This window comes from Triturus cristatus, chromosome 4_1 (genome assembly GCF_964204655.1).
Source record: "Triturus cristatus chromosome 4_1, aTriCri1.1, whole genome shotgun sequence".
Classification (NCBI taxonomy): domain Eukaryota; kingdom Metazoa; phylum Chordata; class Amphibia; order Caudata; family Salamandridae; genus Triturus; species Triturus cristatus.
In genome coordinates, this window is record NC_140585.1 from 1,093,676,892 (window position 1) to 1,093,703,139 (window position 26,248).

The window sequence follows — 26,248 nt, forward strand, 5'->3', positions numbered from 1 at the left end:
CCAGCAACCCACTCTTCTGTAACACAACCACTTCCCTCTACCTCATCGGGCGGGGATCCTGACGACCAAGGGAACGCGGACGCCTCTCCTGAGTAGTCCCGTCCATGGCTCCCTTCCAAGTCGCCAGCTACTGACACAAACTTGTGTGCGGACATGCTGGACCCAGACAATGTCTTACACCCGCGCTCCTCTGACTGAGCCCCCTCTGAGAAAAATCGCCCAGTATGTGGCCAGCAGGATCCGCCACCCGCTCGAACCTGCAACTCGTAATTGCCTTAGGGCAGAGTGTCCCTGCCCTTCTTTGGAGGGGAAGGTAGCCGCCACTCCGGAGATTGACCCCAGAATGGCTACCTTCCTACAAAAATTTGTTAAAGACTCTAAAAAGGGTGTAGACAGGTCCTGGCGAGCCTGTCAAGATAAATTATTGGATATCTTGGGGCCCGTTACCAAAATCTTGGATATGGCAGAAGAAGCCAAGGTTTTGGGCTCTCTCATATCTCCCGAGCCTCTCTCCTCATGGGCCCAGCGTGTAGTGGTGTTCCTTGGGAACGCCAACTGCACGCTTTCCACAGAATGGCGCAGGTCCCTTCTTATCAAAGTAGACCCCAAGCTACGGGACCTGGCGGACACTGAGGTGGGATCTGTTGCTCAGGGTGGCCTCTTTGGCGAGCCCTTTATCATGGAGCTGGGGAGGTTCATCAACACCTTCACCTCCCTATATAGGGCTCAAACTTAAATCAGGAAGGTGTTTCGCCCTCGGGTTTTCAGGGGGGCCGGACGAGGTAGGGGCCGCTCGTCCGGCCGTCCCAACCAGAACAGAGGACAAGGCTCCAATCAAGGACAATATCAAGATCAAGCCCTCTTTGGAAACTTCTATCCTACCAGGGGCCGACGAAGCAAGAACAGAGGCGGCAGAGGAGGAGGCGGTGGCTCCATTTCTTCCAGTGAGTGTTCTCCCTTCTAAAAGGTGGGAGGACGTCTGGCGCATTTTTTTTCCACAATGTGGACCTCTATCACGGGGGACACTTGGGTCCTACAGACAGTAAGGAGTTTTCATTTAGAGTTTCAAGGAACTCTACTGCAGGCAGTGCCTCCCCGACCACTTGGTTTTTCCGAGATAGACGCGGGTTTGATCGACCAGGAGGTCCATGCCCTTCTCACCAAAGGTGCAATAGAAGAAACCCTGCCTCATCTCAGAGGTTTCCTCAGCAACCTCTTTCTTGTGGACAAAGTAGATGGAGGTCAGCGTCCGGTTATCAACTTGCGAGAATTCAACGAGTGGCTGGTTTACCCCCACTTAAAGATGGAGGGAATCCACCTCCTTCGAGACATCCTACGACCTGGCGACTGGATGGCGCATCTCGACATCAAGGACGCTTATTTGGCAGTGCCCATCTTTCCCCCTAATCGCCGGTTCCTTCAGTTTCATTGGTGCGACAAAACCTACGAGTACACCACCCTTCCCTTCGGCCTGTCCTCCGCCCCCTGGTGTTTCACCAAGGTCTTGAGGCCTGCAATGGAGCGCCTGCAGGTGTCGGGCATGAGACTCATTGTCTATTTAGACGACATCCTGCTCATGGCGCAGGATCCGAGAACCCTTTCTCGGCACCGGCAAACCACGGTAGATAGTCTGCAGAACTTGGGGTTTGTGATAAATGAAACCAAATCTATCCAGATTCCCTCCCAGAGAGTGGTTTTCCTCGGGTCCTTGATAGACTCGGTGGAGTCCACTCTCAGCCTTCGTTCTCGCAAGATGACGAAGATTTGCCACGAGCTTTAGCGCTGGCTCGGATCTCCCTCAGACAATTAGCTCGGATAGTCAGTCTTCTGTCGGCCTCCATTCAGGCCATCTTTCCCGGCCCGCTCCATTACAGAGCTTTGCAACGGCTCAAAGCGGCGCATCTCCGCAAGGGCCGCCCTTATTCCTTCAAGGTGGGTCTGACAACGGAAGCCAAGTAGGAACTTCAATGGAGGCTCTCCCACATGGAGGCCTGGAATGGGCGAACCATTTGCGGTTCCGCACCAGATATCGTTATATTGTCCGACGCGATCAGATCCGGATGGGGCGCGACGTGTGGAGACTTCACCACAGGGGGTGTGTTGTCTCCTTCAGATCAACAGTTGCACATCAACTGTCTGGAGCTTTTGGCGGGTTCGTTCGCCATCAAATGCTGGACCAAGGATTCGGTTCACTCCTGTGTTCTTCTCAAAATGGACTATCTCCGCAGTCTGTATATCAATCAACTAGGGGGCACTCGCGAGCGAGCACTTTCGGACTTGGCGGCGAACCTCTGGCAGTACTGCCTGGACCATCAGATCTCGTCACAGTGGATTACCTGTCCGGCCAGGACAATCAGGTAGCGGACTTTCACTCCCACCACTTCCACGATCTGAGTCTCTGGAAACTACACCCGGGAGTGTTTGCAGATCTACAGAGTCTTTGGGGTCCCTTCTTTGTCGATCTCTTCGCCTCCCGAATGGATCACCAGCTTCCTCGATTTAACAGTTGGAGGCTGGACCCTCTGGCGGAACAGACAGATGCACTCCTACAGGACTGGCGGACCGAAGCAGGCTATGCCTTTCCCCCGTTTGCAATGATAACCCGGGTCTCAGCCCAGGTTCGTTTGCAGGGAGCGACCATTGAGCTCATCTGGAGGTCTCAAGTTTGGTTTCCGGTTCTACTGGAACTTTCCTGGGTTTCTCCAATCCCACTTCCCTACTTTCCTGCTCTTCTTCTCAGTCCGGACGGCTAATGGCGTGGCAGATTACAGGGGATGATGGGCGGTCCCGGGCCTTTCGGGAGCAGCTGAGACTTTGTCCAAGGCCTGGGCAGACCGCACACTCAAGCGTTATCAATCCACATGGAGACGGTGGTGTCGTTGGAGTCTGCGACTGAATTTTAATCCCGTGGCAACTGATGTGACCGCCATCTTGAATTTCCCGCCCTAGCAGCGGATGGTCTCACGTATAGGACCATCAACACCTTCAGGTCCATCATTTCTGCTGGTCACGCTTTGGTTGATGGTTCACCTGTCGGAGAGCACCCTTTGGTTTGTCGCCTCCTCAGGGGTATAAGTCTGTCACTTCCCCCGGAACCTTGTTATTCCCAGTTATGGGATGTCAACAGAGTGTTGGCAACCAAACAGATTCCTGTCCCAGAAGGAACTTTCAGCAAAGATTGCCATGCTACTGTGTCTGATTTCTTGCAGGCGGGTCTCTGATGTCAGAGCTTTGGATGTGTCAAGCTTCTCTCCCACGGGTGTAATTTTTACCATACGTAGACGCATCAAATGTGGGCCGACTACTGTCTCCTATCCTGCTTTCCCGGACTCCCCCAAACTTTGTGTAGTTGCCCGTCTCAAGGCTTACGAAGAAATGACGGAAGAGTTGAGGCCTCCTGGGGAACGCCAGTTGCTCATTGCGCTAACTAAGCCTCATAAGGCGGTGTCTTCACCCACGATTGCCCATTCGGTCCGTTGGATCATGCAGAAATCAGCACAGATTTACAGGCTTTTGGTGCTCATTCTACGAGAGGAGCTATGGCCTCCAAGGCTTTTACCCTGGGAGCTCGCCTGGAAGACATCCTGAATGCAGCGGATTGGTCTTCAGACGCAACCTTTAAGGGGTTTTACTTCAAACCGGTTATTGACATGGCTCATTTGGTCGTGAGCAAGCTTTAAACTAGCATAATCCTCACCTCCGGTCCTGACATAGAATGAAAATTTTCCTAGCTAACGTAACAGAAAGTTTCAATTCTATTAAGGACTCAGAGGCGAGGATTATCTCACCCAGGGTACAACTTGGTTGTTTTCTTTCCTCCCACGTATTGGAGTAAGTAAAGTGTTTACATGAATTTATTGTATTGCGATCTTGTACATGCTTTGTCGCATTCTCTCCTTAGGGCTAAGCCTTAGCCACTCCTGTCACTTATGCCTTCTTTTAACAATTCCAGGGGTTTCGAATAAACAAGACTTCTGATGTGAATTTGCTGGCTGACGGAGCGACGAAAGAGGAAGTATGGTCACAGACAGAGGACTATCAGCACTCTGGGGACTCCCGATTGATGCATCGGATGGAACATTCTATCTGTGGACACTATGGTTTTAATGTTTATTCCCTATGGTGCATGGGAATAGCAGTTGTTTGACTTAGAAATGGCTATCAATAAAGTGAAGAAAGGATAGTATAATCCTCGCCTCCGAGCCCTTAATAGAATTGAAACTTTTCATTATGTTAGCTAGGAAATTTTTCACTCTTTTGTATTAATTATATGTCCTGATTCTTACATTGTAGGATAAAACACTACAGGTAATGTAAACTTTGCTCTAATGATGTCTGGGGCTATAACGTGCCTAAGAAAATTAGGGTCAAATTAATTCTTAATTCATGTTAATACTATAGGATATCGTCATTAGTAATTTAACTACATTTAAGAAATTGAAGAATTTACTTAGTTGTTTCAATGAAGTTATGGCCTTGATTAAGCCTTCCTGGAACAAGATTGGACACCACAGATCTGTTTTAGGTAACATTAGCTAAAGGAAATCTTGCATATTCTGTTAGGAGTAGATGGGGATATCACTGTTTTCTTGCGACTACTAAATAACATTATCAATGGGAAGCAGCGTCTGTGGGCCGTTACCAGTTCCTGACACAGAAAGAAGCTCTGCCATGTATATACAATAATGGTTTTTAAATTAAAATTGTTGTGCATTCATGCGCCATCATGTTAAAACAGTACAAAAGCTACAGGAATTGGTAGTTGGTTTTGGATTAATGTTTTCTAGTTAGCTCAATGTGCTTGTACACCAAAATTTACAAAGTGGTACAGTCCAATAGTATTGGATATGGCCTCCTTGATATGGATTCCCCTAGCTATCTACCTCCTACAAGTCTGTTTGTGCCCAGCTGCCAAAAAGGGGGTAAATATTGTCGACAGGAGGTAACCTGTTTAGCTTACCTACTGTCGAAGGGGGGTAGGAGACAAGCGTAGGAGACTAGCTCCTGGGCAAATTAAGGGTAAGCAAAATTAAGTAACACATTGTCTTTTTTTCTTGGTTTATGTGCCTATTAGGTGTATTATTGCGAGCTATTCTGCGCGGAAAGAACACAGGGCAGCTTGTTGTGTTTTCTCTCTCGAGCCCGTCTAAGCTGTCTAGGAACGGCCATGAGACAATTGGTTGGGCTAGCTTTAGTCATTCATTTCACAAGATGCTGTGAATATGTTCTTAAATAAATGGAGACAAAGCACCTCACCAGTGCAAGGCTAATTGGCTATTAATACTGTTTGAACAAATTCAAAGGTCACAAGCAGATCCCGACCTGCCGTGAGGGGAACGGAACCAGGCATAAGGCGCTAAGTAAACCGGGACGACTTTTCGCGCACGGAGGCGCACGCCAGCCAGTGCCAGCGGACTACCACTCCCAGCAGCCCCGGAGGGGGCGTGGCTAATCATCCCGCACCCGGAGGCGCCATAAGATCACTGAGAGCCTCCCGCCTCGCTGGGACGCGTGCGGGCGGCGCCGGACGAAGCCCGGACTAAGGGCGGACAGTCTGTGACAGTCCGGGACTGTCTGAGGCTGGGCTGGGCCATACCCTTTGACATTTCGAATCGGATTACCAGGACTTTGAAGGCTTCTCCTCTGGTAAATTGTTCCCCTGTCATATTGCTCCAGTAGTGCTACATACACCCTAGCCATTCTACTGCATTTGAAAAAAAAAAACGTTTGTTCCTACTATGCCTAACGGTCCAAGGGAATCATTCATATCGGGGTCAGGTCCTCTCGATAACTATTTAGTGAAAATGGTAAACAAAATAAATAGCGAACGAAGGGCTTCTCTGGGAAGGGATAGTCCCCCAAAAACTACTCAAGTTCCTCAGATACCTGTAGAGAGTCCGCTGGAACATGGCACCGGCGAGCCGGCCTCTATAGCCGTTTCCACGGTCACAGCCCAGGTCCACATGGATTTTTTAGCACCAGAAATACACATAGCGAGTGAAAATATCGACGAAGCCACCCCTGTCGCTAGACCACTTAGAAACTGTAGGAAGCAGCAAAGTAAAAGGGGGGGGGGGAAGAATTCCAAAAAAAGGGTCGACTTCACTGAACAAGTACAGGTCAATTTAGATGAGCCCCCAAACGTACGAGTTGACAGTGATGCTGTAAACAGCCTATTACATCCTGATCAATTTTCCCAACTACTTTGCTCCCTAGAGGTTATATTTGAAGCCAAATTAGAACGGTTTGTGCAACCTCTAGTTCGGAAACTTGATATTGTGGCTGCCGAGGTTAAGAGGCTAGGAGGATTGCTAACAAAACAATTACAATTGGTCGATAGCAACAAACAGAAGGTGACGGGCTTAGCTGGGCAAGAGAATGTAGTTAGAGCAGAATACCAACAACAAACACCTCAGCCCCCAAATATTAATACTCCAGTTATATCAATCACACCAGCGCCCACTTTAGCACCAAGTGCAGCTATTCCAGTAACAACGGGGTCTGTTTCGGCATCTAAAAGCCATGTGGAAAAGAAAATTAGACCTATAAATTTACCATCAGCTTGTACCCCCTATGTTGTGATTCTAACAAATGTACCGCCCCAGGATAGTCACTCAGACCAAACGCATAAGGAATCGCATGACTCCCTTAAGCATAAAACGGTTTCCTGGTTAAACAGGAAGTGTGGATTCCCGACAACTTTTGCCAGTGATATTCTAAGCACTAGACGAGCGAACTGGATTGGGACAGCTTCTTTGGCACACGACGAAAACAGTATCCAGGCGCGTCCCCTTGGTTTCTTTTATAACCACCCCCCCAGAGAGCTCTCACATAGCACAAAATCGAGACCTTATACCCCAGTGACGGCACGGACGCCGTTTTTCCACCAGGGTTTAGAAGGGGAAAATCACTTTAATTATGGGCCTAATCTCCCCACACGCAACAGATTTGAGGTATTTTCTTCTCTGGATATGTGTGACTGACGAGAGGCTAGCGAGGGAACTGGGGATGAGTCTCGCCTCGGTTTGGTACCTCAGGAAGTAGACCAATTGCCTACGAATCCCATTGGTATTAACTGTAGTCAAGCGACTCATGGTAACTCTAAGGGGGCAACGATTAAGATGTTAACTTGGAATGTGGCGGGTCTACGATCCAAGAGAGATAATACCTCTTGGTTAAGTTTCTTGAAACAATATGACATTATGGCACTTCAAGAGACTTGGGAAATAGACTTATTTTTGGCTGGATGGTTTTACGTCTTATTTTGTCCCAGCTTTAAAATCAGTGTCTGGGAGGGATATAGGGGGCTTAGTGGTCTTGGTTTCGGTGAAATTAAGAGGGACAGTTAGCAGGATAATTTGTTCATCCAATAATTTTCTTATCCTGGAATTTAAACTTACCAATAATACGAAACTAATTCTGGTGAATTGTTATAACTCCCAGCAAGGGGACTCGCCGAATGTAAAATTTGCTATGGTTGTCGAATTTTTTAAACACTTACACTTTAAAGCAAACCACTTTTTGCCAATACATTCTGTTAGGCGATTCTAATGTGCACTTATGTAGTCATAATTGTTTGTTAATTGATATTGATGGGCCAGACTTTACATCCCCGCAACACTTTGAGCACTCAAGCAAGGGGGAAGCATTGGAGAAACTCTTATCTAACAATGAGTTGTATGACCCAGGCTTCTTCGATCAAAGGTCACGTGTTCCCACATTTACAGGCAGGGATAGTGACACAATAATGGACTACATATTTCTTTCTTCTGGCCTTTTAAAATACGTAGTTTTTTATAATGCTATACCGCCAATTTTTAGCGACCATAATCCAGTGGCAATTGAATTGGTAGATGGTTTCTCCTTTTTAAACACATCCACCCTTCACATGGTGGATGTTGAAGTGAAGGAAAAAGATCAGGGGAGGAGGTTAAACTGGAGCAAGGTAATTCCAGAGGAGTTTAACACCATTACTTTAAAGGCGGCTTTAGATTTGGAAATATGTGGAGACCAACATTCTACGGGGCAGCAAGTAATATCCTCGTATGAAGCTATTTGCTCCAAAGTGGCAAAAGAACTCACTACTAAAAGCAGACCAGTCACTAATAGTTTAGTAACGGGCTGGTTTGACCACAAACGCACTAAATCTCAATCTCCTCAAAAAAGCTCTCCAGGCGCGCCAGAGGAATAAAATTCTGGTGACACAGCTTAGACGAGATTATAAAAAAAATGGTGCAGGATAGGAAAAAGGAAATCAAATATAATGCCTGGGTTGAACTTATGGACAAAGCTACATTAAAAGACAGTGCAAAATGTTGGGCAATCATTAACACACCCCTTTTTTCTAATATTAAAAATAACATGCAGGAAATTAATATCGCAGTGGAGGATTGGCTGAGCCATTTTGAAAATATATATGGCAGTCACCTCGAATTAGAAATTTTCGTGGGACAAGCCTTAAAATCCACCACCATGCCAGTGAAGTTTCATATAGGGGAGGTTATTAAAGCAATTGAAGATTCTGCAGGGAGGAAGGCCCCAGGACCAGATGGAGTCCCTACCGATATGTATAAGGCCAATCCATTGTATTGGGCCAACATATTGACCAATGTATTTAACACCTCGGCTTGTGTAGGATTCCCTAAATCGTGGTCCCGGTCGATTATTACCCGGTGTTTAAGAAAGGCCAAAGGGCAGACCCCAGATGTTATAGGCCCATATCCCTGCTGGAATCCTCTATAAAAATTCTGGGGAAGGTTATCCTAGCAAGGATAACGGGGTGGGCCTCTGACAATAACATACTGTCAGATGCCCAATATGGCTTTAGAGCGGGGCGGAGTACGGAGGACCAATGTCTGAACCTCCACCTAATAATAGCCAAATACACCAAAGCGGCCAGGGGCTCCATTTATTTGGGTTTTATGGATTTGTCCACAGCTTTTGACCTAGTTAATAGGTCAAAGTTGTGGACAATGCTCCTGGAAATGGGACTTGATCGGTCCCTTGTGTATTTCTTGGCCGAGCTCCATAAAGACCTGAATGCCTCCATCAGGATGACGACCGAGGGGAAATGTACGTCCAGCTTTAAGTCTAGTAGAGGGGTACGACAGGGATGTATATTAGCCCCCATGTTGTTTACACTATATATAAACGCCCTGGAGCAAAATCTGTTGGCAGCGACGCCGGACATTCCGCGTATGGGAGGTACCCCGATTCCGGTCCTCCTATACGCGGATGACGCTGTCCTTTTGGCCAGGACCCCCTGGCTTTGCAAAGATTGTTGGATTCGTTTGGGGACTTCATGAAAAGCCTGGACCTGGTAGTTAACAACGGCAAATCACATGTTATGTCGTTGGGCCCTGCAAAAAAATAAAGTTAAGACCTTCTTCTGTGGCGGTGAAGAAATCTCAAGAGTGAAGGTATTCACCTACTTGGGAGTAGTTCGATGATAAAAGTTCTTGGTCCCCCCAGCTCTTACTAAAGGCAAATTCCGCGAGAAATTCTTCAGCGGCAGTACTAGGCTTTGCCAAAAGGCTGGGAGGAAAGCCGGTTGAGGCAATATTAACAATTTATAAAGCAAAGTCCATTTCTATCGTAAGGTACGGGGCGACAATTTGGGGTTACATTAAACATGATATGATCCAAACGGAAGAAAATAAATTCTTGCGCTCTCTTCTTGGCCTTCCACATTCAACCGCTTCCTATTCAGTACATCTGGAACTTGGGATTGGTTACATAGCAGATATAATTAAACTAGCCCCAATACTGCTATGGATCAAAATATGGTTAAATCCGAACCTCTCCCTTAATCATAAAATCCTAAAGGACTGCATTAGGTTAGACAATAGGAACAAAATTCAGTGGTTGTCTAACATAGAAATGTTAGCCGCATACATGGGGAGACCAGACATTTTTTCTAACCCAGAATCCCTATGTAAGGCTGACCTTGAGTGGGTAAAATCTAATTTCATTAAATTAAGGGAGGCCGAGCGGGAGGGAGTAGAACTCGGTAAATCTTCTGTCAGGGGGCATGTTTTGGTAACCCTGTCCCCAGGAATGTCATTATATCTGACAATAGTATCCAATCCTTTCCATAGATGGCTGTTGACCAAATTGCGGTTTAACCAAATACATATGGTCCTATGGGATGTGGAAGGTTGGAGTAGACCTGAAGATGTTGCCCCTTGTAAGTGCGACGACTTCTCTCCTCAAGACACCACGCACTATGTTTTTTTGCTCATTTTATAAACATGCCAGGAATAGGTTTATTATCCCATTGTTAAAAAGTATGAACTTTATTCAGTGCAAGCCAGCCCTAATGTTTTTACACTTGGTAGAGTCTCCATTAATTATGTTCTGTGTTGCCAGCTTTCTTGCAGCGTCTGTTAGAGAGAGGAGGGTCAGACAAAAAACTGTACAAGACACTGATCCCCTCAATTAACAGACAATGAATTTGTATTAACTGCTTAAGTTGGCTATGGTCGATTATGAATTTTCATTGTTATTGAATAGTTTATATGTATAATAGCTGTTTATAAGATTTTTAATATTTTTGTATATGTATAGCATACTTTTAGGATTTTAATTAATCGAATAAAGTGGTTTTTGACTTGACTACTGTTTGAACAAATTAGTAGAATTAACAAAATGAAAAAATAAATACTCCATGTTACTGCAGATCCTGTTAGATAAGAATGAAAGGATGGATAGAATAGACTGATGTTCCCTTATTTTACCTTTATGGGGAACTATATGTGGGTAGTTTTTGTTGCAAAATTCCCAGGTGGCAACACCATTATTGTTTATGGTATTACAGCACTACATAAGTCGCAGAGGCATCACGAGTCCCTCATTAGTTAGTCTATGTAATTAAGCTGACATCCTTGCTAGAGCTGGTGAATGGGGTTTTTCCCCCTGAATAAAAAGGTTTCATAATCCAGATCATAAAAGATAGTATATACATGGTTCACAATGCTAGGAAAGAAGCCCATGTGCCTTTAGCACACATTTTTAGAAACAAAATGTTCTTTGCTTGTTTTCTTGTCTGCCACAAACAAGTTCGGCTGGAAAATTCATGTGCCTACTAGGTTATGTTTAATTGATTAGTTATCCATGTAATATGGATCTCTGTTACTTTCACAGTTTCCGAGTTTGCAGCTACACCTATAATATGAGAGCATAGTCATAAAGGGTAAAACAGTTGTTCTTACGTAGGGAAAATAATTCTAGAAGTATCCACAGTCCTGTACAGTAGTGAAAAAAATCACAAGTAGAAGAAGCGTTGTGAAGTATATGATTTATGGAACACAAGCTTGCTAACGCAAGAAACACCCAAAAATTGTTGTGTAAGGATTCAGAGTAGGTTTAGTAAATGAATACAGATGTTCCCGGCTGCTTGGGAGAGAAAAATTAAGTTTACTCTTGCCAGTTCACTGAAAGTTCGTTTTATACTCGCTAATAGGTCCAGGGTGTTTTTTACTCGGAGATAGATGAAGTGGTTCTTGGGTGTCCTGCTAATGTATGGGGCGCCCAAAGACTAAAGAAGTTTTCTCAAATAGAGTATCTTCTGTTGATAGATTATGTGTATGTCTTGTCTAAAGATCCCCGTTCTATTCATCAACAGATATCTGCTGCCTTAAAATTATTGCCAGAAAGGCCCGGAAGTCATATCCAGCCTGTGGAGTCAGCGCCAGTTCAGCTTGGAGCCGAGGTAAAGGGAACCAGCAGAGGCATTGCTGGCAACTATAACAGCGGTAAAGGTGGAAGACTGGAGGAAGCGTGTACCCCCCACCACTGTCTTGGGTGAAAGATTGGGTCAGAAATCAGGACGGAGAGTTGTTCCTCTTTTCCTGATGTCCAGCTGACAGAGCCACAGACCGATAACTAGAGAAAGGAGGTTTTGCCTGAGGTGATCCCCTCTGAAACAAGTATTGCTTCAGAAACTCCAGCATCAGGCCTCTGAGTTTCAGACCCCAACTGAAAGTGAGCCTGCACTTTTGTTAGCTGATCAAGAGGTGCCTGGGCACACTAGGTACAATCTGCGGCCCGGACGAAAGAGCAGTGCGCCAGCAGAGCAACACAGGAGTTAGGGAAGGACTTGAGTTCAGGGTACAGGTGCTGTGCCTTTGGTGCCTGTTAAATTAGAGTGGAGAATACCGGTGCACTGCCCGAGACACTGGACAGGATCGTTGAGGGTATTTGCCCTCAAGGATGATTGCCCTATCCTGAAAGAGTTTTTTTACCTTAAGCCTGGGCCGTGATTGTTTTCCTGAGTTGCAAGTTGTGCAGCTCCACCGTGGGAGAAGTGAATATTTGATGAACGATAAGAGCCTGCCTGTGAGGCTCAGACAGACACAGGGAGAAGACTCCCCTCTGGCTGGTTGTACAGCAGCTTCAATTCCCCAAGTATTATTTTTTGTTAGCAGTGTACCCTTTACGTCATCCCATTTTTGCAGCTCCTAGTCCTAATTTCCATGGCCCAGATTGGTCCTCCTGGTCCCCCAAAACAAATTGTTTCCAGAACTCAGGGACATCGACTGGTTGGTTTTGGACACCGTTTTCCGTCTGGGGCTGGAAGTTATTATCAGCCCTATGTATATTTGTTGCGATCCTTTTTTTCCTGCTGCCTCTGTATTTAATGTGTTCCAATGCTCTGTTCCCTGTGTATTTCTACTTTTATCTCACCAGTTAAACGAAATGTTCAAAATGTAAATGCCCACCTAGCAATGGATCAGGATATTAATGAATTTTTGAGGATCGATGTGCAGGTAACTTCCATGCTCCTATTAATTCATAGAGATGTCTTCAACTAATGCTAAAAGGGCCATCTGTGGAAATTGCAGACATTACGGTTAGCATAAGCTGAAGCCATTTTGTTTGTGGCAACCATTTTAGTTAGCCAGGTGTTAGCCATGCGCTTCTTCCGTCTTCACTGTTGCCCGCATCTCTATTCTGCTTGAGTCATCAACTATTAGTTAACTCCTTCAGTACTAAGCCAGAGCACTGAACATGCTCAGAAAGGCCTGTAGCTGCTAGAATGCTCCTGTCTTGGACTGTAACTGTCAGGCTATTCCAACTGAAGTAAACAGTAGATCTCCCCTCCCACTTTGTTGACCAAGCAATTTCTGTATGCCCATGTTAGTCAATCACTATTCCTGTATATGCCTGTACCTCCTCTTTGAGTCTCCATGCTTACTCAGCTGTAAACTGTATATATAAGGCCCATGGGCTCTGTATTCTATGGACTACCTCCTACAGTGGCCTGAGGGTACTGTTTTGACGTAGTCCCAATCATGAGAGGTTAATAATCGTGTTTCTTTGAGATAACAGCTTCCGTGCCAATCTCGACTTTGTGGAAATGAGCCTTTTTAGGGGCCCACCGGTGCAGGGGTTCACCCTTATCCGTCCACTGCTTCTTAAACCAACAATTTGGAGCAAGCTTCAGGGCCGGTGCAAAGCTCGCTGGGGTGAGCTTTCACTCCAGGGCAGCGGGAAGCATACCATGAACAAGGCACGAGAAGGAGCCTCACATGTGTAAATGGTCACAAGGGCCAGCAACAGCCACTGAACTCATATCGGTAAGGCCCCCTACACAAAGCAAGACAAAAATGTTTAAATGTGGTTTCTTACCGCCCATCTACCATCAGAATCAGTCTACTGTTAATGTTGTCCTTTAGAGGAACAACCCTGCCACAAATCCTATGGTTTACTTGGAATCGCTATTGGTGTGTTCAAAATGGATTTAACTTGCTGCCATCTTTACCAAACTCCTTGTACTGCCAACTTTACCAAACTCCTCGTACGAATATGTAGACGGCATGATGGGAAGTAAATAATCCAGCAGGTAGGTAGGTATGAACCCACAACAGCGGGAACACCCAGGTCAGTTCAGGAACTGCAGGAAATAAGCCTATCCTGACAGCGCCTCCTGAATATTCCATACTGCATTTTTATTCACGATTGAATACTTCAATATTGAATAACTTCAACACTACATCAGGTCATCTGGGAAAGGTGAAGATCAGAGGAGCAGACTCAACATCCTGTTGAAGTTGGGGGCCATTCACCTAGAGCTGTAGGCCCGACTGTCTATCAAAGAGAGGTTGGTCCAGGTCCTTAAGGAAAACACCACTGCCATGTGGTGCTGCAACAAGTGGGTTGGAGTTCGGAGATGAGAGGCTCTTCGTTTTTGGAGTCAGCTGGGACATTAGGGCATTATTCTAGTTGTGAATAATCAGACTGGAACTCAATGCTATGGTGGGCATGGGCAGCCATCCTGGCAGATTCCCCATGTGGTGTCACAGGCGACCTTCCAAGAATGGGGTGAACCCTAGATGGATCTCTGCCAACAGTGAGCCACACAATGTCAATCAATGCTTTTGTGGCTTGAGTTCCCAAGGTTCTTTGGGAGGCTCATTCCGGCTGAGGCACTGTACTTCTATAAGCCTTTCCACCACTACCTCTCCTACGCAAAGTTCTAAAGAAGATCTAGAACGACTGGGCCCAAGTGGTACTAGTGATTCTGGAATGGTCAGGAGTGTGTGGTTTCTGTACCTTTAGGGCATGAGCATCAGTTCCCCTATCCGGCATCTGTTGGATCTTGTGTGGTAGTAGCAGGGCAGGGTTCTGCCCCCAGGCTAGCACAATCTATACCACCATTAGTGAAGAATGTGCAGCAGCAGATGACTACATTCAAATTCCCTCCAGAGGATGGGAATGTTATACTTGCAGCACTTCATACCTCTACAAATTCCATTGACACCAGACACATTTGTGGCCTAGGGTGGTGTCTGCAATGTGGACCAGTTTAATGCCAAACTTTTAAGATATCTTATTGTTGGTTTTGTCTTTGGGGGAAGCATGGGCTTGCAGTGGGCACCAATAAAGGTTATCTGTCGGCCCATTTGGCCGCAGAGATGAGGTTTCTAAAATACTTCACACGTCTTTTCCCCCCCACCCCACCAAACCCATTTGTCATGCCATAGTGGGATCTCAATTTGGTCCAGACTTTCCTCATGTTACTCCCTCAGAGCCAATAAACAGCAATTCATTGAATCTTCCGATTCTGGAGACTGTGCTCCTTGTCGCAATTTCTTCAGCTTCTTGCATGAGCGAGCTTCAGGTTCTCTTGGTACAGCCCCCCTACAATACCTTTTTCCCCCAGACAAATTGGTGTTGAGAACCAAGCTGGCCTTGAGTTTTTAATCTGCTGTTCTGCAGACATAATTGAAATACATGATCTTATTGGGCAATTGAGCTTGACAGTTTTTCCTACTCTCAGGGGGCAGCAGTTTACTGAATTTACTTCTGTATCTAGAAGTAACAGAACCAGCCTCCTGGGCATGTAGATCGGACATTTAAACAAAATATAATAAATGTAACCGACCAATGGGACCTAACAAGGGCAGAAACAAACTACGATAATGTTGAGCAGCACAGAATTTCGATTTTGAAATTTCCCTCTGGGCACGCAGCATCCTTAAAAAGAGAAATATTCTCAAGATGTTAAAGGAACACATAAGGATTGCTCACTAAACAGCAAAGTGGATATCCTGATCCAATTCTAGCAATGTAGAAGAGATGAGAAGAGTTGCATTCTGTTAAGTAGGACTGGTTAGCAAGAACAATTGATGAATCCCTCTGGCACCTAGCCAGGCTGCAGATGGTGTAAGAAGGCAAAATATTTCCACAGAAACCCCCCCAACCCCCAGGCCACTCAAGACGTCTTGGAAGGAAAAATGTGCATTGGATGTCCCGCAGTCTGACAACTAATCATGAACGAGGTCTAGTTAAGTGACTAAGAAAAGTTGCATAATGTGGAGTCCCAATTACAGCCAGTGATTTTGGCATAAACTGTTTCTTATTTGCTGAACAATTTCCACTTAGCCACTCTGCATCATTTTCAGGACTCGTCAGACAACTTTTAGCTGTAGGTTATTGAAAACCTATTGTGTGAAACACCAATTCTTAGAGCGGTCTTTGGGTCAGCTCACTGCTCATCACTTGTTGGCTTGCTTGGGTATCTTATTTGTTTGCTTCTTATTTGATGGCTTTCCTTTCTTTGCTTGAGTTAGTCTCTCCCCTGGAGCATAGGTTCTTTGCCATCGGTTTGCTTAGATGACTTGTATCCCTTCCGCACATCAGGGAACTACTTTTTCTTTGAGCACACCATGAGAGCATATATTTTCATCCTCTTGTCCAAGTGTTTCTTCCGCCACGCATTCATACCCTGCTTGCTGTATTATATGGTCCACAACAGGCTTTTGCCTATGGGAAGATAAAAGCTATCTCATAAGCAAACACTAAACATTGTGATTTTATCAAGCTTACTGCTCCGTGACACTCACTCTGTAGCATCTTGGGGGCAAGAGCACAGCTGGTGTTATATGTCAGATGATGCAGTTGCATATTTAGTGAAAGAAAGCTGATGGTCTGATCTCCTCCACTTTGACACCTCAGACCTTAATTGTAGGTCCCAAGGAGCTTCGCTCCAATGCATCTCTATGGAATTGGAGCTGCAGTATTTGTTCCCTGACAGAGTTGATCCAAAAAAAGTCATGCAGGCCATCCAGATATCCTCAGCTTATCTGGAAGTCAAGCACAAAGAGAAACACAGGCGAGAGACAGTAAGGTGAACCAGAGGAGGACGAAGCAATTCAGAGGGTGGGGAGGATTAATCATGGAGGTAAGGGGAGGGAAATCAGCAGGTGGGCAAGGAGGAAGCAGCATCGAGGGTGTGGAGAAGGAAGGACAAGTAAGCTGGCAAACGAGCAACACGAGTGGGCAGAAATAGTATACAGGCAAGAGGGAGTTCAACATGCGTGGGAGGGGATGAGTGTAAGGTAGACAGCTGGAAAACACATGCACTCTGGAGTGCCTAAACAAATAGAAAAATTAGTGCTAGAAAAATGGAGCAGTTTGAGGACACAAGTAATGCTTCAATGCACCAGGGAGGGACAAACAAAATGACAGAGGAAATCCACACAAGCTAACAAATAAGCAAGCATGTAGGAGCACCAATGAAGCCAATCAATAGTAAGCAACGGACTGACTAGGCCCATTATAAGCTAATAATTTGTCTTGCAACAGACAGCACTGTCTAGTTGGAAAGATCTAAAAAGGGAGGAGAAGAAAGTAGCACAGAAGAGAACAGTGCAAAACAGGGCAGGAGAATAAGCGGACAATGAAAAAAAACAGCACTGGACTGGGAAGTTTGGTCAGTGAGAAGCACAGAAGAGAGCGGGAGCAACACGAAGTAGGGGTAAAGCACAAGGGAGAAAGCCACAATATAGGGGGGGGGGGGGGGGGGGGGGAGTAGCACACAAGGGAGTGAGCAACATGGAGTGTTGAGAGAGTGGATATTTGGCAAAGAGACGCGCAGGAGTGAGAAAGCTGGAAAACATGGACTCCGAGTGTTTAACAAAACAAAAACACACACCTAAAATTTAACGGTGGCAAGATGCAATCCTGCCAATCAAAAGGATGGTAAAGAGGCTATGCGTCAGGCAACACACAAACAAGAAGATGAAGGTAAGCCACTAAAGCAAGCAGGCAAATGACAAAGCTTAACTATGGTAGACAACGTTCTCAATCAGGGATGTGGAATTCCTATAGCCCAACGCCCAGGACATATTGTTTGGGGTCAAGGGCAACAAGTTTATGTGTATTTTGTCCTTGGGACAAGTAGGCCCAACCCCCTACAGCACAAACCTTTTGGCTGCCAGTTTACAGTACCACATTATGGATCTGGGAAAGACATTGCCTGCAGTTAAGGTAATATTTATGTCCATGTGTTAAAACTTGTATTTATGGTTCATTAATGTAAAACCTTTATTATTAGGGTGAGCGATCTAAGTACATGTTGTAAGCTCAGACTGTACTACTGACAGTGGTTCCAGTATAAAAATGTGTACACACGTTGTCAATATTTAGCAATATGAGGCTATGCATGCTGCTCCCAGAATGCTCTCCGATTAGATGCAAATATATGCAGAAGCTTGAAAGCAAGATTGATTATTCTTGGCTTTCAAAATAAAATGTTCACAAAAAATGCAAAAACATTTCGCTAAACTACTGTAACATTTTAGGTACTGTTTTCCCGCAGCATCATTTAGTTAAAAGTGTTGATGTATGCTAGTATTTCTCAAAGATATTCATAATGGAAAAATCAGTGTAACCAGTTTTAATAAGATTATGGGAAACCTAAAAATAAATAAGTACTGGTAAAGCCAATAGGTCTGAACTTGTTGATCAGCCTTTTGGTTTTGTCAATGCATGACTATTGTTTTGGCTTGTTTTTTGTAAAACCTTATTGGTGTGGGAGCTGCCAGGCCCACTTCATTATAACAAACATTGGCAAAAGCAAAAATTGTTTTGGTCTCAAAAAGCACACTGTCACAGTAGTTCCTGGCACTGAAGACGATTATGGGTTGATTATGCTCCCTGTGAAATAACAGAATGCTGTCACTCACAGTGAAGCTAGCCGACAGAGGCAGAATTTTAATAAACACAAAATGTCACGGTTAATGCCGGACCTAATTAGGGACACCATTATTAAATAAAGTCTCAAAAATGTACTCGTCCTTGCATTGAGTGGAGATATCCAACTTTCATGATTACCGCCCAGATCCATCACCATTTGGACCTTGTAAGACCATGGCACCGGAAACACAAACATCGCCTCACCACCCTCTCATAGCCTCCATCAAAACCTGGATGTTTGTCCAATTGCATCATCAGAAGCAGCCCTTCCAATTCCAACACCAAAAGAAACTCTCCAGGGCCAGAGATGTGCTCTTCCATCCATGGACGACTTGAAACACCCATTCAAAAACAGAAAGGCCAGAGATAAAACAGTAAAGTCCTGGATCACCACACGCACAACCTTGAAGCCCAGGAAAACCAGATACATCCCTTTCAAAACCAAAAACAGAGAAGTGTCTCTAAAACCACTGCAACAGCAAAGCACATCTGGTCCATTAACTGCTGCAAGATACCTCCACTTACCTCTGCGAGACTTATCATGCCCCCAAAGCCACCTACAATCTCAAAATCACCAGCAACACCCTCCCCGTGATAATTACAAGGAAGGTACACCACTACTAAGCCAGAACCTCAAGACTATTTCACCAGTGAGGCACCGCCAGTCCATCAGTTCCTACAAGAGACCTGCAGCACATCTCTAATACAAGACTACTTGCGCGAGTCACCTTTATAGGAGCCAGGTTCACTATATTTTTAGCGAGACCAAGTTCATATGAGCAGTTCCCTGGGTGAGAGATAATGAATGTCCCCCATAGGATGCCTTTGCTCACAAGCATGATGAACCATTGAAAAGTTTCTGAAATAAGTAAACAAACTCACCAACAAATAAGCCACTTATTTATCAATTTTGTCTAACAACAACCAGTCAGTGATGTACACCCAAGTTTGCCATTCCTTGCGCCTTGAAAGCAGACACTAAGTTCTAATAAAAATGAGAACAAAATTAAAGAGGACAAAATTGGTGCACGCAATGTGAATAAATATCACTTCATCAACAGAAGGGATGTCACAACCTTATAGGGTCCCCTTTACAGTCGATGGCAGAGGTGTTCAATCTGAGACACGACCCCCACGAGGGATGTGGAGTCCTGGGAAGGGGGTAGCGCATTCTACAGCTTTACTTGTGCCTGAAATCAAAAACGTTTGCTTTTGTTTTAGAAAAAGACAGCTGTCCTGGGGCAGCTAATATAGATCGGTATCAGCTGAAGTTGTATCAATTGAGTCTCGCGCTATGTAAAGCTTTCGTGCCAGGGTGCCTGCTTGCCTGAATGAAATGCTAGTGTGCACTATTAATTAATCTGCAAGCGTAAAGGGTGCTTGGGAGCCAGTACTGGCTTTAATTGTTCAAATCACTCCAAGCTTCGTGATGACAAAGATTTGGCTTTTTGAGTAGTAGTGCAAAGAGTTAACAACTGGACTGTTAAGTGCTTGCTTTTCATTGTAACTCCATTCACACAGCCTTACATACACTGGTATTACTAAAATCTACATTTTGGAAGCAGTATTTTATTGTAAACATATTTATATGCTTTGTAGCACTCTTGCACTGTGTGTAATGCAAGTATAAAAGAATAACTTACATATTCACAGAGTTTTCGGTCATAGGCTGTGACCACGTAGCACTAAAAATACACGTCCCTATTCGCCACTGCACCAATCAAGATTTGTTTCTGTGGCTCTCTGGTTAGACATAGATCCCTGCAGCGATTTAACTAATAGATGTTTCATTATGTACTACAGTGCATTACCCACTGAGTTACAACTTTTTAAATGTATTTTTCATTACGATGCTTATTATATATGGAGAGGTCTGAAGATGAAAGACCTAAAAGACGTATATAATACTGTGGGGCTTATTTATGAGAGGCTTGCATCGCCAAAGCATCACTTTTGACACTTCGGCGGCGCAAGTGTCTCAACCAAAATCACCCTGCATGCTTTGCATGGGCTCATAGATATGGACTAGGACATAGAAGCACAAGTCACTGTGTTGCCTTACTCTGCGGCAACGAGGTGTTCCATGGGCCTAGAGTGGGGTTACCACACAACACCCATGGATTTTGATGCGGTCCCATACTTACAAGATCAAGTAAACCTGGGGAAGCTCCGAAAACAGACACCTCCCCAGTGGAGGTGTAACAAGGAGAAATGTTTTAATTTCTCCTCGTTCTATCCTCTACCCAGGTGGGCTGCATTCTGCAGCTCATATAGAAGAAGGAAAACACCTCTCTGGACTGTTTTTGTGAAGAAGGTGCCACTTCTTGTACAAAAACAATCCTGCCTATGTTGGTGCTAGACAGCAATTTGTACGCCAATGCAAAGGACAAGAATGCACCGTATTTCATGAATATGGTGCATTCCAGCCCTTTAACATTGGCAAAGGCCAGTGCAGCAAGAAGACTTGCAGAGCTGCCCTACACTAATTCTTCATAAATTAGGCCCATTAGTATTAGCTGTAAAGCAAATTCAAGATTCCTTTGGCGTACACAACATTTAAACCACAATCCATCATCTTCACCATTATGTATCAACCTAATCAGCACAAGGAGAACCCAACAAAATTATAGACATACAATTATATTACTAAACAAAGTGCCCAAGCATGCCCAGATGCACTCGTCTGCTGTTGATAATTTTATTAGCATTGGCGGCCAGCTACTTCGCACCAGACAAAGTTTCGATGCCCAACGCGTTTCACAGTCTGTTTGACTTCTTCCTCAGGGGCGACTGCATTCAAAACAATAGGAAGCACCAGCATGCAATTTAATATTGTCCCGCCCTAAGTGGGTGTGGCTTAGTGCCCAGGTGCACGCTGGAAGAAGTAGTTACCCTCAGTGGGTTCCATCAGTTTCATGGCAGGAGTAGAGATATACCTATGTAAGGCTCTGGATTGATTGCTGGTCCTGTTTATGCCGCAACAGTAGCGCCATAACGAACGGGAATCGTTTCCCTCGCAGCCTCTCTTGCTGAGATGGTGCAATCTGGCGCGGCAGGACTGCCGCGTAGTAGATTAATAAACAAAGTGCCCAAGCATGCCCAGATGCACTCGTCTGCTGTTGATAATTTATTCTACTCTAAGCAATAACAATGTCCACAAGGAACTTATTTGAAATAACGTATTTGCAATAAGGAGTACAAAATTATATACTCATAACTGAATCAATCAGGAAAAAAACACATAGAATTAATGATTTAAATTCAATTCGAAACAATAACCTGGACAATAATTTACTTCAGACGAAGTAAAAATTGGTTTATTTTACAATTAACAATTTATTCACAAAAACAGTTAAGGTCACAGATTTTTTCTGATACTATAGGCACATTTATAGAAAGTGAGAAAGTGAACCCAGTGCAGTGATCATAGCCTTCAAGGTGAAAGTTAAGTGAATAGAAATCAAGGGATGGTTTTAAAAACAAACAATGAGAGGCATTCAACAATAGCATGAATCTATCTTGCTCTCTCTTAGTTTGTGTCGACGGCGTTTCAACCCGCAATGAATAAGGGGTCTCTTCAGGACAGTTATCTGGGGACTAATGGTAGTTTCGTATTCCCACAATGTTGTATGGTGTACCACTGATTGAAGCAGGGTTTGAGGGGACTTTTATCAGTTAAGTCCTGCATGTACAATTGTAAAAGTGATCTTCACTCGTCCTGGATGTGTTGGCAGCAGAAGGATTTGGGTTAATATCCGATCAGTCTCCGCGACGATTTAAGCGTCTCCATTCAACAGGCTGCAGTGCAAGGGAAACGATTCCCGTTCGTTATGGCGCTACTGTTGCGGCATAAACAGGACCAGCAATCAATCCAGAGCCTTACATAGGTATATCTCTACTCCTGCCATGAAACTGATGGAACCCACTGAGGGTAACTACTTCTTCCAGCGTGCACCTGGGCACTAAGCCACACCCACTTAGGGCGGGACAATATTAAATTGCATGCTGGTGCTTCCTATTGTTTTGAATGCAGTCGCCCCTGAGGAAGAAGTCAAACAGACTTTGAAACGCGTTGGGCATCAAAACTTTGTCTGGTGCGAAGTAGCTGGCCGCCAATGCTAATAAAATTATCAACAGCAGACGAGTGCATCTGGGCATGCTTGGCCACTTTGTTTATTAACATACAATTATATATATAAAAATCACTAAATTTTGTATTTTCAATTTAATATAAACATTCATAAATGACAATAAAAAAAAAGTCAGACGTACATATGACAGATCGATAAAACGTTAAGAAAAGATACAAGTTAAAAAATCATCATAGAGACATTAATTCGATTGAATCTATTGTACAACATCATGGCCACATAGGTAATTTCAGATTCAATAGTTCCTCCAATTTAAAAAAAAAACAAAAAAAAAAAAACTGAGCGTCGACGCATTTCGGTGTGCTGCCAAATTAAGCACCACCTTCGTCAGGACTTTTCATAATTAGTGTGTCTCTTTGAGCAGAAATCACATAACGATATATGTATCTTCCTTGAAGCCACAAAAGGAAATGATTTAAGCCAGTGTATATAGACTCCACTAAGAACCTTCAGACAGGTGTTCTAAAATCCCAAGTGAAAAAAGGATAAAGAGCTGCTCGCGGCTGAACTACGTATCTTTCAGTAAATTGTAAAACCGCTTAAACAACAAGTAGGTGCTGAGTGATCTCCAAATATAAGATTCACTCCATCGAGTGTTATCTCAAGTTGCCTTGATCAGCCAAATAGAATCAGTAAGGCCGCTAACGATGTCTTCCGTTAAAGAAATTATTTACAATATTGATGCTGCATCAGTTGCGTCATAGTCCTCTAAAATGCTAACCGTTGATTTAAAGGCAGCAATCTCTTCTTAATAATAAAGGCGTCCGTTACTGCACGACAACCCCAAATTCCCAGTTACGGAAAACCTAGATTCAAACATGCGTGTCCAAACGGGCATCCCACCTGAATCGACCGTGAATATTCACAGTCGATTCAGGTGGGACGCCCGTTTGGACATGCACGTTTGAATCTAGGTTTTCCGTAACTGGGAACCGGGGGTTGTCGTGCATTAACGGACGCCTTTATTATTAAGAAGATACGTAGTTCAGCCGCAAGCAGCTCTTTATCATTTTTTCAATTAGGATTTTAGAACACCCGTCTGAAGGTTCTTAGTGGAGTCTATATACATTGGTTTAAATCATTTCCTTTTGTGGCTTCAAGGAAGATGCATATATTGTTATGTGATTTCTGCTCAAAATGACAGTTATTATGAAAAGTCCTGACGAAGGTGGTGCATAATTTGGCAGCACACCGAAACGAGTCGACGCTCTTTTTTAAATTCGAGGAACTATTGAATCTGAAATTACCTTTGTTGCCATGATGTTGTACAATAGATTCAATCGAAGTAATGCCTCTGATGATTTTTTAACTTGTCACTTGTTGTCTCTTTTCTTACCGTTTTATCGATCTGTCACATGTACGTCTAATGACTTGTTATGAATTGTCTCATTTATGAATGTTTATATTAAATTGAAAATAAATTTTAGATATTTTTATATATATAAAATTGTATGTCTAAAATGTTGTTGGGCGCTCCTTGTGCCGATTAGGTTGATACATAATGGTGAAGATGTGTATTTTGGATAATTGATTGTGGTTTACACGTTAGGTACGCCAAGGGAATCTTTAATTTGCTTTACAGTTAATATACTGTCACCCTGTCCCTTGGATAGTAGGGCCACTCCCTCTTTTCTGAACCATTAGTTTTAGCTACACCTTTGACTACACCCCCACGCTCACCGACCTTGGATTTGCTAAACGCTATTTAATATATTATTTCCCCACAATAAAAATTAGTTGCTGTGAGAATTTGGGGCATTTATTGTGGCCTATAGTTGTTGATGAGGCGAACCAGGCTCTGGAATTTGTCAGAAGGGAGCCCTTACGCCTAAAAACGTCCGACATGGGGGATCTCGTATCTAAAAGTTTGAAGACCACTGTTCTAAGGTGAGGTAAACAACGTAGTAACATCTATTATATATGCATATAAAATATATGATTTGCAGTGCATGTTTTCTTTTCTAAACCACACACACTTGCCTAAGATATTTATGATCATAATTACGCACTCTAAAAAATGTAAACTAGATATCCCACATGGGAACGTGTAAACATTTGAGTCATTATTCTAAAGTAAATCATAGGTATAGTTCTCTGGTGCTGAGTTGTACTCCTTTAAATGTGTCAAAAAGACATTTCTGAACAAAGGCTACATTTGTTTTGTGTATTTAAAAAGTGTAGTTTTCCAACAAGTAAAGTAAATGTTCTGCCTCGGCTGGTTTAATGCTTGGGTGCTAAAGGTATGAGAAATAAGAGATAGCAGCCTGATACATCCGACAACCCACCTCAGTCCCCTCTAGAATCGCTAATTACTCTTTCTCACCTTGCCTTTTTAGAAGGCGATCATCAATACAGGAGCATCGCACACGTTCAGCCAGTAAACTATGTTAAAGATCCTCGTCTAACCCCTGAATACATATCATAAATTATTGGTGGGGCTCAAGCACCACAAGTGCTTTTAACCTGCTGCCTCTAGTCGCCTCACCACACTCTCTTCGACTCCATCGAAACCTGGTTTCCTCTTTAATTAGTCTCCTCAATTACCTCCATAAAGATCCCTCCGTGCACCAAGACAATTAGCACTGCGAAACTCATCTCCAACACCAGCAGTCACCGGCAGAGACAGATACGGTGCATCGTGAAATTTAAAGCGCACGAGAAAAATTTATGGAGAGGCCGCTATACACCACAGTTAAAAGCGCTCACACTCTCACCGCCATCAGAGTCCCCAGTTTACGCCCGAGCCGAACCACGCTTTACCTGCAGCAGTAGTCCACACAAAGCCGGCCAGTCTCCCGAGAACCTGGCGGAATAAACGGGACTCAGAAGGCAGAAGATTTTTTAAATTGGAGCAACAAGTCACTAACTCTATCCCAAGATACAAACGCGTAATCTTCATTGGTCAGTTTAAACGTGTCTGAGCGTTCGTGCGTCAGTCAAGTTCCGGTTTTAGCCGTTCTGCATCATGGGAGATGTAGTTTAATTGCCCCTGACGTTTACAGGGATCTAGGTGTGATTTTTCAGCTGGTGTTTACAAGTTGAAATGGGTGTCCCGATCCCGGGGCCATATCAGGTAGGCATTCTAGAAGTATCGATATCGGAGTATCTAAAAATCCGTTGGCACAATTGCAGAACCTTCCAAAATCTGTACGCTGAGGTTGTGTTTTGTTAATTGAATGTATAAGAGCGCTCGAATGCACATAGGTGTCTTGGCGCTAGCTTTGCTGCTATCAAGAAATGCCCGGTAGAGAAATGGAAGACCACTGACTGGGTGGCCCAAGTAACTTGAGTTGTCAGGCTTCTCGTGTTAAAAGCAATGATATCGCCTCATTGCAAAACAAATTAGGCTAGCAATATCGATAAAAAACAAGCACTGGCAAAGCAAAAAGGTTTCGCCTCTGTGACATCCCAGCTATGATGCTTCCAATGACATGGTAATTGTCTGTGGTGCCAAACTTTATTGTCACTCAGCTTTGCAGATTTGGAGTAAGTGTCCAAAACCTGCAAAGGTGCAGAGAATTTTCTCCCTCCTTTTCTTACCAAGTTTTATTTCAACCCAATATCCAACCTGCAAATTAGCTTCCTTAGTGCCATGTTTCTTGTCAAAGTTGGCTATG

The 26,248-nt window shown here is 44.1% G+C and overlaps 1 protein-coding gene across 1 annotated transcript in view; it reads right to left on the bottom strand.

The window, feature by feature from the left end:
• GTSE1 (G2 and S-phase expressed 1) overlaps window positions 1-25,576 on the bottom strand; it is a 289,654-nt gene extending 264,078 nt beyond the window's left edge. Inside the window, exon 1 of the mRNA XM_085654085.1 lies at window positions 25,392-25,576. The gene's annotated coding sequence lies outside the window, so the exon portion shown is untranslated. The remainder of the gene's footprint in view (window positions 1-25,391) is intronic.
• Window positions 25,577-26,248: the final 672 nt, after the last annotated feature.